Below are 12,899 nucleotides of genomic sequence, written 5' to 3' on the forward strand. Positions count from 1 at the left end.
GCTCAGTTCTAAGGATCAGAACATGAACCCATATAGTTAACTGACTGAGCCTTCAAATGACAAACCTGCTATTACAGAAATGTCATTTCTTTCCTTATAAGGGCAGTGAAAATGTGAGTGGAAATGGCATGCTTTCCCTAGATGAGAAACTTTCCCAGAACTTCTCATCCAAAATATATTGTGTATTATGATGATTAAAGACTGATTTGAAAAAAGACAAAGACAAGTGGAAACATATGTTTAAATATGCCAGACAAGTATATAATACTCCCTGAGAATCCTGTTTTTCACATACATCATATATGCTGTTTCATTTTAAGAAAAGATAATTAACATACTAATGCTCCCAAAACACTAGTCACACAGGATGAAACAGTATCAAACTCAACACTAGCATAACACAACTTACTTCAGAGAAAGGTGAATTTGGCTCCTCATAAGCTAAAAACATCTATGCAAGGAATGGCCGACTGAGAATTGAAAGGGAAATTGCCCAGTAAAAACAAGTGAAGGTTCTGTCTGCCCCATGCCATACATCCTGCCTCCCCAGGAAACCAAGTTTGTGTGTCCCTGGCTACCTAGATGTTTTAAGCTAAGAACCTGAATGGAGTCCAGCCACTTCCCTAGCCTTGGACTCCTTCAGCACATGCTCGGGGTTCAGACCTTCTATATGGCAATTCCTTCTGAAAGCTAGAATCCACTATCCTAGCTGCAGGACTGACCCTTCAAAACACACTCCTCTCACAAAATACCCATCCCAAAAGTGTGAAGCTTCTTGTTTAACTCCAGTAGTTACACTTCAGTTGACATGCATAGAGTGTTCAGCATAGTTGCTCTTTTACTTAATTACATAGAGCACAAAAAAGTACAGAACACACAAATCAGTAAACACCAAACTGCCTTGTCCTACATTAGCTCAACCTTGTCAGGCCTTGGATGAACATTTGTGTTGCTCTGCCTACTTCGCCCTGCCTTGCGTGCAGGGGACTGGACTAGAAGACTTCTTGAGGCCCCTTGCAATCTTATGATTCTATGCTATAGTCCTTCAATACTGAATGAAGAAGAAGACTATCTCACCTTCCTGTCCCAGGAGGTCCGCTACTTGAGCTTTAAATAAATAGTCCAGAAAGTCCAAGGTCAAGCTCTCAGTTTCTGATCCTCAAGGAAATATTTTCCCTTTTCCGCTTCTATTGCTAATTTCCCCAGTAATTATGAGAGGCGCCATTTTAAATGGGGCCACTATTCTCCCCTTTTTGATGCTGAAGGTCAAAGGAAGCCAGAGCTGCAGGTTCCAGTCTTTAGCCCAAGAACATTTCAGGAAGGAAAATTATGGGGTTGCTTAGAATTAAAGATTCCTTCCTTTCACAAAGGCTGCTTCCTCTCCCATGAAGGCAGCAATACCTTAGTGCTATCTGTCAGAATAAGGTACCTTATAGATGCATTGAAGCAACATCACATTAGGAGGTTACTCACTGAAACAAGCGACTAAAAAATGTAACATTGAAGAATAAACTAATCACACACCTGTGTCACAAGCAGAGATGTGCTCAAGAGATTTGAACCTGTATCAAATACTCAGACTCAGGGAAAGGAGGCTGATTCAGATTTATCTGCAACAACAACATAGACTGGATTTCCAAAATATAAGCACTTACATTCTGAAGATATGGTTTTTCAGAAAGGTATAATTTCCTTCCACAACTGCTTTGTCTTATGTTTTGCATATTTCCAGTGAATCGATGGAATCAGATCATTATGACCAAAGCTCTCTTCAGTTGCCGCTCACATCTGTCAGATCAATCCATGTCTTTTCTCTGAAATTCATGTTGTCTTTAAATCAATACAGCAAGATAAAGAGCCTTTTTCTCCCAGCCAGCATTAGATACTAAACTCGATTTACATATTTTTTCCAATTGAATAAAATTAGGTCTTGACATTTTTCTCTACTCAGTAGGTCTTGAACATCATACAGACCTGGAGAACGCCAACAGAAGGTGCTGTAGTGTAGCTGAGGGTGAATGCAGGTAAATCCACTTCTGATCTGGGGAATATTGAGATTAATTTGGTTAGTTTACCCAAGGCTTTTTTTTATCAATACACAAGTGATGCAGTCTCCATATTGGAAAGCAATTCCAAGGCAAAGTAATATAGAGCTTTAACTGGGAAAAATAGCTCTCTATTGAAATTGCTCTAGACAATAGACTAGCTCCTATCCAAGGGAACTGGATTGTCAGGGGAGAGGCTGGATTTGTAATGAAGTAATCTGCAAGGAGTATGGGCTCACATAAGAAATTTCCAAAGGTACCAGCTGACAAAGGGAGATAAAAATTATAGATAGGGAGAAGCAGATTTTTCTGGATCTTTGGAAATTTCCTTCGGTCTATGAGAGCGAAGCAATGTATCATGTAGCACCTCCTGAGGCAAGGGAGCCTTTCTTCCCAGCTCATGCACACTCTAAACCAGTGGCTTGCAACTTTTCCGGAGTACTGTACCCTTTCAGGAATTTGATCTCATCTGTGTACAGAGTTTCACCTCACATTAACAAACAAGCTTGCATACACAGTCATAAAAATACAGCACACTATTACTGCACATTGCTAACTTTCTCATTTTATTACATAACTAGGGGACTGTGTGCTATACTTACATGCTATACTTACCAACCACCCTGCATGCTATACTTACCAACCACCCTCCTATTTGGGCATAGGTGTCTGACCAGAAGGGAGGAGGAAGGAGTGGGCTAGGGGTAGGTGTCTGGCAAGGGGGAAGATGCAGGAGTAAGCTGGAGGTGTGAGGTCTCAGTGGAAGGGGTAAGTCAGGGGGCTGGGGGTGCAGGGTTTTAGTGGAAGGTGTGTGTGTGGGAGAGTGAGGGTGCAGGGTCTTGGCAGGAGAGTCAGTAAGTGGGCAGGGGGGTGGGGTCAAAGTGGAGGAGGTGTGTGGGGTCTCAGCAAGATGGCAATTGAGGGGGTGGAGGTGTGGGGTCTCAGCAGAGAAGTGAGTGAGTGGGCTGGAGGTACAGAGTCTCGGAGGGCACTCCAACCTCACTCCCCAAGATGAGACCCTGGAGCCCCACCACCCTCACTCACTGCCTTGCTGAGACCCCTCACCCCCAGCCCTTTCACTCATCAGCTCCAGCTTAGCCTCTCTGCTCCTGGCACAGCCAGGAGCCCGCACTAGCACTCCAGCCTTGTCCCCGCCCTTCCTCCCCTGTGAGGTTGAAGCACCAGCACTGGTTTCCTGTGGGGGGGGGGGAGGAGGGAAAAAGCCCCGTGGCTCCCTGATTACTGTCACTTCCCTTCCCCCTTCCTAGACTGGGGGAACAGTGGGACAAAGCACCCTTGAAGCATATCCCTGCACTGCTGAACCCCAGCCAGGGGAGGAGGAAGGGCAGCAGCAGTGTACAGGGAGACTTAGAACTTTCTCCAACCTCCCACCCCGCAGGAAGCCTGTGCTGGCACTTCAAACTTGTGGGGGGATGAGGCAGGAGCTGTTGGTGGCAGCAGGAAACCTTTTTTATGTATATATAGAGCGATTATAAAATAAATCAATTGGAATATAAATAATGTACAAATTGAAGCTCTTTAATTCAGCACCTTCCAGGACCTGACTGGTCCCAAACCTGAGAATTTGCTAAACCACACAAGGTCCATATTGTCTAGCAGCATTCCAACACTTCCATGGCTTACTGGGCTCTTACAAGTCATTTAGAGGTAAATTTGAGTTAAATAACAACACAGAACTGAGAGCCAGCACTGGGGACTGTAAATGAACTTTTGGGGACCATGGAAAGTTTGGCTAGTCCCATAAGTGGACATCTCACCAACTAAGGGTATGTCTACACAGCAAAGTTACTTCAAAATAACTTTTCTAGCATCTCCACAGCCAAACTGCTATTTTGAAATAAATTTGAAATAGCACATCACTTATTTCGAATTTTGTAAACCTTATTCTACGAGGAATAACAGCAAATTTGAAATAGCTATATTGAAATAAGTGCTGCGTAGACACTTATTTTGAAATAGGGGGCCTCCAGCCTTCCCAGGATGCCCTAGTGTCCACTCCAGCCTCAACCAAGAACACTCCTCTCCCTCCCCCACTCCACGGAGCCCTTAAAGGGGTAGACTCTGGCCACATGCTTGTGCCAGCTCCAAGCCTGCCAGCCCAGAGCCAGCAGTCACTGCCCCTGACCCAGTGGCCTCAAAACATGAGTCAGCAAGCCACTGGCAGCCAGCCCTCCACCGCTCCCCAAGAGCAGTCTGCCAGCTCCCAGTAGCCTGTCAGGGCCCGGAGAAGGTCCATGCCTTCCTAGTGCAGGGTGGAGATCATGGACCTTATTCAGGTTTGGGGGGGATGCCCCCAACATCCATGATCTCCACACTAGACAGAGGAACACAGCCGTGTATGGCAGGATATCTGCCAGCCTGGCCACCGAAGGCTACAAGTGAACCCAGGAGCAGGTTTGCATGACAATCAAGTTGGTCCGGCGAGACCCCCAACCCCTTTTTTCCCCCTTGCTTCCCCCTTCCAGCTTCCTCCTCCCAGTTCCCCCCCCCCTCTCCCACCCTTTCTTTTCCCCAGTCTCGCCAGAGTTTCATTCCCTCCCACCCCCGGTTTTGTTAAATAAAGAGAGTTTGTGTTCATGAAAATACGTCTATTTTATTTGACATTAGGAAGTGGGGTTAGGGAGGGTTAAGTGGTAGGACGTTAGGGAGGAATGAGGCACAAGCCCCCAGTGGGGCAGACCAGAGAGGCTCTTAGTGCTCCTCAGGGTGGAAGCTCTAACGCAGGGCCTCCTGGATATTGACAGCCCCTTGATGGGCCTCCAGGATGGCAGCCTGCAGAAAGTGCAGCCAGGATCACAGCAACACATCCAAGAGAAGCACTAGAGTGGCCAGGACTTGCTCTGACTCCATGTTGCAGAGTGCTGTGGTGTCCTGAGCGAGGGCAATCAGAGCACGCAGAGACAAAATGCTTTGCTGTCCCTCATCGAGGTAGGCAAGCAAGCAAGGAAACCTGAGAACTGGCTGTCCAGGGGGGTCCCTTTAAGCACAGGCCTCAGATAGCCTCAGGCAGCAGCCCCACACAGTAAGTCCTGACCTGGTGCCCTTCTGGAACTGGTTCTGGCCAGCCTTAAATGCGATTCAGAGTCCACTCAGTGTGGATGCACTATTTTGAAATAGCAAAAGGGACAGTTTAGACAGCTGAGATTTGTTTTCTGCAAAAAAGCCACGTTCGCGAAAATGGCGATCGGGGCTTTTTTGCGCAAAAGCGCATCGAGATTGGCCATGGACGCTTTTCTGCAAAAAGTGCTTTTGCGGAAAAACATCTGTGCCAATCTAGATGCGCTTTTCAGAAAATGCTTTCAACAGAAAACTTTTCCGTTAAAAGCATTTTCAGAAAATCCTGCCAGTCTAGACGTAGCCTATTTGTTTTAGGATTGTCTTGGTTACTTTTGTAGGAATCAAACTCTGTACAGCATGCTATGTGCTTGCACTGTCCATGTTTCACGTATTCTTTACCTCATATGTATGTACCCAGCTTGTTTTGCCTGTTGTTATCTTGTTTATAAATGGTTCCCTCCTCTTATCTGAGGAAGTTCAGATATTTGGTCATTTAGTTCACTGATCCTAGTGCCTATCTTAGAATCATAGGGTTGTAAGAGACCTCAGGAGGTCATCAAGTTCAGCCCCCTGCCCAAAGCAGGACCAACCCCAACTAAATCATCCCAGCCAGGGGTTTGTCAAGCTGGGATGTAAAAACCTCTAGGGATGGAGATTCCACCACCTCCCTAGGTAACCCATTCCAGTGCTTCACCCTCCTAATGAAATACTTTTTGCTAATATCCAACCTAGACCTCCTCCTCTGCAACTTGAGACCATTGCTCCTTGTTCTATCATTTGTCACCACCGAGAACAGCCTCTCTCCATCTTCTTTAGAACCCCTCTTCAAGTAGTTAAATGCTGCTATCAAAGCCCCCCACTCTTCTCTTCTGGAGAAAAAATATGCCCCAAATCGCTCAGCCTTGCCTCGTAAGTCATATGCTCTAACCCCATAATCATTTTCATTGCCCTCTGCTGGACTTTTTCTAATTCATCCACATCCTTTCTGTAATGGGGGTCCCAGAATTGTATGCAATAGTCCAGATGTGGCCTCACCACTGCCAAATAAAGGGGAATAATCACTTCTCTAGATCTTCTTGGCTACAAGGGCACCCTGTTGACTCATATCCAGCTTCTCATCTACTGTAATCCCCAGATCTCTACATTGTATATTCATGTTTTAAGGATACTTTTGTTTATTAATGGATAGCAATCATAATTGGCACTGACTTGCACATGCTTCAGCAGCCTGCATTACAGTGGACCACTTTGTGGTATACTGAAAACTCTTAAAATTGTGATCAATTACTTCACATGCTGAGGGAATTTCCTGTTTCTGCTTGCAGTCGGGGGCTCTGTAGAGAAGTGCGCATGCAGAATCAGTCTGCAGCCAGCTCTGGTTCTGGGACTCACCCTGTGTTCTCTGTGTACGTTTGGGTTCTTCTCTGTTGTTTATTCTCATAGTGCAATGTACCGTGAGTTACATCACAATGAACACAGTACATGGGAGGAATCTTTCCCTTTTTTGTGGTGTTCACATAGCCTAGAGAAGCATGCCCCACCACATTCAGTTCAGATGCATCACTGAAATGCACAAGCTCCTAACCCTAGCAGTTGGGGCTCGTATTTGCAAAACTCATTTCAACACTCTTGTTCTGCTTATCTGCCACAATCGCCCCACAAGCTCAAGTTCTCCTCCTCCAATCATCTGGATGGTATCGAGTATCACTCTGATTATGTTGAAAATTGGGGTGAATACCTCATTTTTAGTAATGTGCAAGGTATAGCTAAACACAGCAATTGGCCAGCTCATTTCAATTAAAAGGCAGAAATCCTCTTGAGGGATATTATTCTTAATAGGAAGAAATAAAGTATTATTATGTTGCAACGTTCTCGAAAGAATATTTTAGTTTTTATCTAACTTCTGTGGTGCTGTGAAGCATCAAACAAGAGGATTTTTTGTCATTTCTAAAAAGTCTATAGAAGTCTTTGTTAGTTTGCAATGTATTCCACTATTTACTGGAGGATATAAATACATTTAAGTTCAAGGAAGTTCTCTGTATCTGGAAACTTTAGTTCTTTTCGGTCTTACTTTGCCAAGGAACCAGGATTTCAAACATGGTTGATGCAATGTCACGACTTAAAGAAAAAAATTGAAACTTCAGGTCCAAAGCCAAATCCCCCTTTTCTGCTATAGATTGAATTGAAATCTAAATGAGCAACCTCTGATGGAGATATTAACAATAAATGTAACTGCACCAAGTTGTTCATCAGAGATTCAGATTCCCATAGAGCAGAAAATCACTCTCTCACTGCACCATCCATTCATTAGCCTCTCTTTCGATTTGTTATACATTACTATTATTCTGCACTGCACTGGCTCTCTCCCTGACACTGCAACTAGCCTTAGATCCCACATCAATGCTGTGCTGAATGATTTTGCTTTCTTCGAAAACAGATTCAGAGACTTAGATGAACATGCTCAGCCTGAATCGAGTGCTGCTTAATACATTCTCCATGTTCTTCCTCTTTATAAACTACTGTATAAAGCAACTTAGATTAGCTAATTCCTTTGATTCAGGTGGTAGCAGTGCTGTAAAACTGATCCAAGTTCAGATTGGGATTTGTACCCATAGGAATTGGCATAAGAAGATCCAAGATTTTGTTTGATCCCACTTCTGTGAACCTGATCCAAAGCACGCTGAAAGACTCCCATTGTATTCACTGGGCTTTGGGTTAAATCCTTAAAACTGACACTCTCAAAAATAATTTAACATATTTAAGGGCCCGATTCACATCCCATTAACATCTCTAGGCTCTGGATTAGTCCCTTCATTCTGGAGAGCAATTTCAGAGAGCATATTAGTTACTACCTTTGCGTGTATCATCCTCCTAATGTCAGCATCACCCAAATGACTTTATAAACTGCTTTGCAAGTCCACAAGGATGAAAGCTGATCTACAAAACCAAATTATGTTCCAAATGTCCAGCCAGAAAATCATTCAGATAAAACATATGAATGATAATCTGAGCATTTCATCTGTTTATTTTTTTTACAAAGCCGCTCAATTTAGCTGATGGCAATTTAAAATCTGGTTCAGTACGCAAGATTCTACACACATACTTGCCATTTTTATTATACCCATCAAGGCTGCGAACATACATAGACATAAATATGGTGGTAGAAAAAAATCTGCTGATACAAATAAGGTATATTTCTAAAAAGATATGTATCTATGACTTGAAAAGATTTGATTTCTCCCTTCCCCTTCACCTCCAAAAGGGACAAAAAATTATGCTAGAACACTAGCTAGTGCTTAACGTATCTGATTAGATTAAATATAGTGTACTATTCCAAGGCTGAAAGAATCAGAAATCAATTTAATAATTTCTAATTTTACAAATCTTTTCAACTAAACTTGTTTTTTTTTCAGAGTGCAATCTGCTATCCTAATTAATGGACATCTGAGGTAAACAATAATTCTGTCCTTTAACTAACTTGCTCTTACAGATTGTGATGACAAAGTAATACTTCTGTCGGAGAGCCAAGTAACTAGTGAGGCTGGCAACTCCATTATAATGCATTTGATTTGAATCACCTGTATGAAGACAGTACATCTAGCATATGGAGGCAATACATTTTATTGAAGTATGGCTGAATATGAAACAGATTGAATGCTTTTCTTGCATCATTGTTTTCCTGTGCACTTTAGAATAGAATGTTTTTCTTTTACCCTGCACATTATGTGCGGTATTTATATATAATTCAATTAGCAGCTGTAAACCTACTTCATCCTAACTGTTACAGTGACTAAATACAAATAATGAAATAAAATGAGATCCAGATTTAATCTTTCTGTTGAATTTTAATCTGTGCTGGCACATATCACTGGCATATTAGAAAATTCTCTGGTATATTAGAAAAACTCATGTCTGTGTTTATGATTAATATAAGCAAAATATCTGATAGTCCTTGCCATACTGACACGGGAATCCTCACACCTAAAATTAAACCTTCTTGCTAGAAGGCAACTGCTATTCCCACCACTGTTCAGAGTTGTACACAGTTTGAATGTACAGCTGACGTTTCAAAGCATTCAATTATTATTACACAGTTAGTAGCACAATAATCTAACAACTGATCTTAGATTGGATTAACTGGATTTGTGCTAAAATTTGGTCAATTATATTTTGCTTTAAAATACGTCTGCTCTAGGTCTTTTGTTTTCATTTGTAATCTTTAATATTTCATCTCAATGCTTTCCACTCTCCAAACTTGGGTCTGCATTAAGACATTTGAGCTTTCTGAAATGTGCTTGTGGCAAGTAAATGTGATACATCTAGAGAACAATGTTTCAGATTTAAGAATAAAATACCGTAAGAACAGCCATACTGGGCCATAGCAAAGGTCCATCTAGCCTTGTATCCTGTCGTCCAATGTCAGATGCCCAGAAGGAGGAAACACAACAGGTAATCATCACATGATCCCTCTCCTGGCATCCATTTCCAGCCTCTGACAAACAGAGGCTAGGGACATCATTCCTACAGATCCTGGCTAATAGCCATTGATGGACTTAACCTCCAAGAATTTATCTAGTTCTTTTTTAACCCTGTTAAAGTCCTGGTCTTCACAACATCCTCTGGCAAGGAGTTCTAGAGGTTGATTGCGCTGCGTGAAGAAAAACTTCCTTTCATTTATTTTAAACCTGTTGCCTATTCATTTCATTTGGTGACCCCGAGTTCTTATACTGTGGGAATAAGTAAATAACTTTTCCTTATTTACTTTTTCCACATCAGTCATGATTTTAAGGACCTCTATCATATCTCCTCCTTTAGTCTCCTCTTTTCTAAGCTGAAAAGTCCAAGTCTTTTCAGTCTTTTTTTATTTGGAACCCTCTCTAAACCCCTAATAATTTTTGTTGCCCGTTTCTGAACCTTTTCAGAAAAGGGCCAATGTATCTTTTTCGAGAGAAGGCAACCACATCTGTACGCATGAACAAGAAAGGAAATGGAAAAGTCAGACAAATTTTACCATTTTAGTTTTACAGATCATTGATGTGATGTTTCTTAAGACTAATGTTATGTTGTTCTATAGCTCTTTGCATAAATGAAAAGGTCTGATTTCCAAAGGCACTAAAGTACCTTCTATACCATTGGCTTTACTGGGAATGAGGAGTGCTAAGAAACTCTGTTCATCAGGCCTCGTTCATTTTCTTGCCTAGAAATAGATTTAGATGCCTGTTTTCAATCCCCTGGATGGGATTTTGAAAGTCACTTTTCATTGCCTTAATTCTGCTCCTGAGGAATACAAAGGGAATTTTACTATTTATGTCAATAGGACCAGTTAGGCAAACAAATAGTGCTATTAAGAACATAAGAACAGCCATACTGGGTCAGACCAACGGTCCATCTAGCCTTGTATCCTGCCTTCTGACAGTGGCCAATCCCAGATGCCCTAGAGGGAGGGAACACAACAGGTAATCCTCACATGATCCCTTCCTTGTCACCCACCTCCAGAAAAACAGAAGCTAGGGACACCATTCCTACCCATCCTGGCTAATAGCCACTGATGGACCTAACCTCTATAAATCTAGCTAGCTCCTTTTTTTAACCCTGTTAAAGTCCTACTATTCACATCATCCTCTGGCAAGGAGTTCCAGAGGTTGACTATGCTCTGAGTTTAAACCTGCTGCCTATTAATTTCATTTGGTGACCCCTAGTTCTTATATTGTGGGAATAAGTGAATAACTTTTCCTTATTCACTTTTTTCCTACACCAGTTATGATTTCATAGACCTCTATCATATCCCCCCCCCCCCTGAATCTCCTCTTTTCTAAGGTGAGAAGTCCAAATCTTTTTCATCTCTCTTCCTATGGGACCTGTTCCAAACCCCTAGTCATTTTTGTTGCCCTTTTCTGAACCTTTTTGAGATGAGGCAACCACATCTCGATGCAGTGTTCAAGACGTGGGCGTACCATGGTTTTATATAGAGGGAATAAGATATTCTCAGTCTTGTTTTCTATCCCCTTTTTAATGATTCCTAACATTCTATTTGCTTTTTTGACCGCTGCTGCACACTGAGGCTATGTCTAGACTGCAGGCTTCTTTCGAAAGAGAAATCCGCTTTTTCGAAAGAGAGCACCCAGCGAGTCTGGATGCTCTCTTTCGAAGACGGCCTCTTTACATTGAAGAACACCTTCTTTCGAAAGAGGAACTTTCGAAAGAAGGCATTCTTCCTCGTGAAATGAGGTTTACCGCCATCGAAAGAAAAGCCGCGTTCTTTCGAAATAATTTTGAAAAAACGCGGCTTGAGTCTGGACGCAGGGGAAGATTTTTCGGGAAAAGGCTACTTTTCCCAAAAAAACCCCTGAGTCTGGACACGGCCTGAGTGGATGTTTTCAGAGAACTATTCACAGAAACTCCAAGATCTCTCTCTTGAGTAGTTGTAGCCAAATTAGTCCCCATCATATTATATATTTAGTTGGGATTATTTTTTTCCAATGTGCATTACTTTACCTTTATCAACATTAAATTTTATTTGCCACTTGGTTGCCCAATCACTTAGTTTGGCGAGATCTTTTTGAAGCTCTCCACAGGCTGCTTTGGTCTTAACTATCTTGAGCAGTTTGGGATCATCTGCAAATTTTGATACCTCACTACTTACCCCTATCTCTCAATCATTCATAAATAAGTTGAAGGGCTGGTCCCAGGACAGACCCTTGGGGGACCCTGCTAGTTAACCTTCTCCATTCTGAAAACTTACTATTTATTCCTACCCTTTGTGTCCTGTCTTTTAACCAGTTATCAATCCATGCAAGGACCTTCCCTCTTATCCCATGACAACTTACTTTACTTAAGAGCCTTTGGTGAGAGACCTTGTCAAAAGCTTTTTGGAAATCAAAGTATACTATATCCACTGGATCCCGCTTGTCCACATGTTTGTTTCCTCCTCAAAGGAAACTCTGATTAGCAAATTATGATTTCCCTTTACAGAAACCATGTTCACTTTCCCCCAACAAATTATGTTATCTGTGTGTCTGACAATTTTATTCTTTATTATAGTTTCAACGAATATGCCTGGTATTGATGTTAGACTTACCGGTCTGTAAATGCCAGCATCACCTCTACAGCCCTTTTTAAATATTGGTGTTACGTTAGCTATCTACCAGTCATTAGGTATGGCTGATTTAAAGGATAGGTTATAAACCACAGTTTATAGTTTCACAATTTCACATTTGCCTTTTCAGAACTCTTGAGTGAGAACCATCTGGTTCTGGCGACTTGTTACTGTTAAGTTTATCAATTTGTTCCAAAACCTCCTCTAAAGACAGCTGAATCTGGGACAATTCCTCAAATTTGTCACCTAAAAAGAACGGCTCAGATTTGAGAATCTCCCCTATATCCTCAGCCATGAAGACTGAAGCAAAGAATTCATTTAGCTTCTCTGCAATGACTATAGTTTTTGAGTGCTTCTTTAGCATCTTGATCATCCAAGGGCCCCACTGGTTGTTTAGCCAGCTTCCTGCTTCTGGTGTACTTAAAAATTTTTTGCTATTACTTTTGGAGGTTTTGGCTAGTTGTTCTTCAGGCTCCTTTTTGGCTTTTCTTATATTTTTACACTTACTTTTATGCTCCTTTCTATTTTCCTCACTAGGATTCAACTTCCACTTTTTAAAAGATGTCTTTCTATCTGTCTCTGCTTCTTTTACTTGGTGAAGCCACGAGGGAACTTTTTTGTTCTCTTACTGTATTTTTAATTTGGGATATACATTTAAGTTGGGCCTCTATTAAAGAAGA

General features: G+C 41.9%; 1 long non-coding RNA gene across 1 annotated transcript in view; it reads right to left on the reverse strand.

The window, feature by feature from the left end:
* Window positions 1-250: 250 nt before the first annotated feature.
* The window catches only part of LOC142830319 (uncharacterized), a 28,903-nt gene continuing 16,254 nt past the window's right edge, over window positions 251-12,899 (reverse strand). Inside the window, exons 2-3 of the long non-coding RNA XR_012905487.1 lie at window positions 1,975-2,041; window positions 251-1,814 (exon numbers count right to left, since the gene is read on the reverse strand). This is a non-coding gene — a long non-coding RNA (uncharacterized LOC142830319). The remainder of the gene's footprint in view (window positions 1,815-1,974; window positions 2,042-12,899) is intronic.

Source organism: Pelodiscus sinensis, chromosome 7, assembly GCF_049634645.1.
Source record: "Pelodiscus sinensis isolate JC-2024 chromosome 7, ASM4963464v1, whole genome shotgun sequence".
NCBI lineage: Eukaryota > Metazoa > Chordata > Testudines > Trionychidae > Pelodiscus > Pelodiscus sinensis.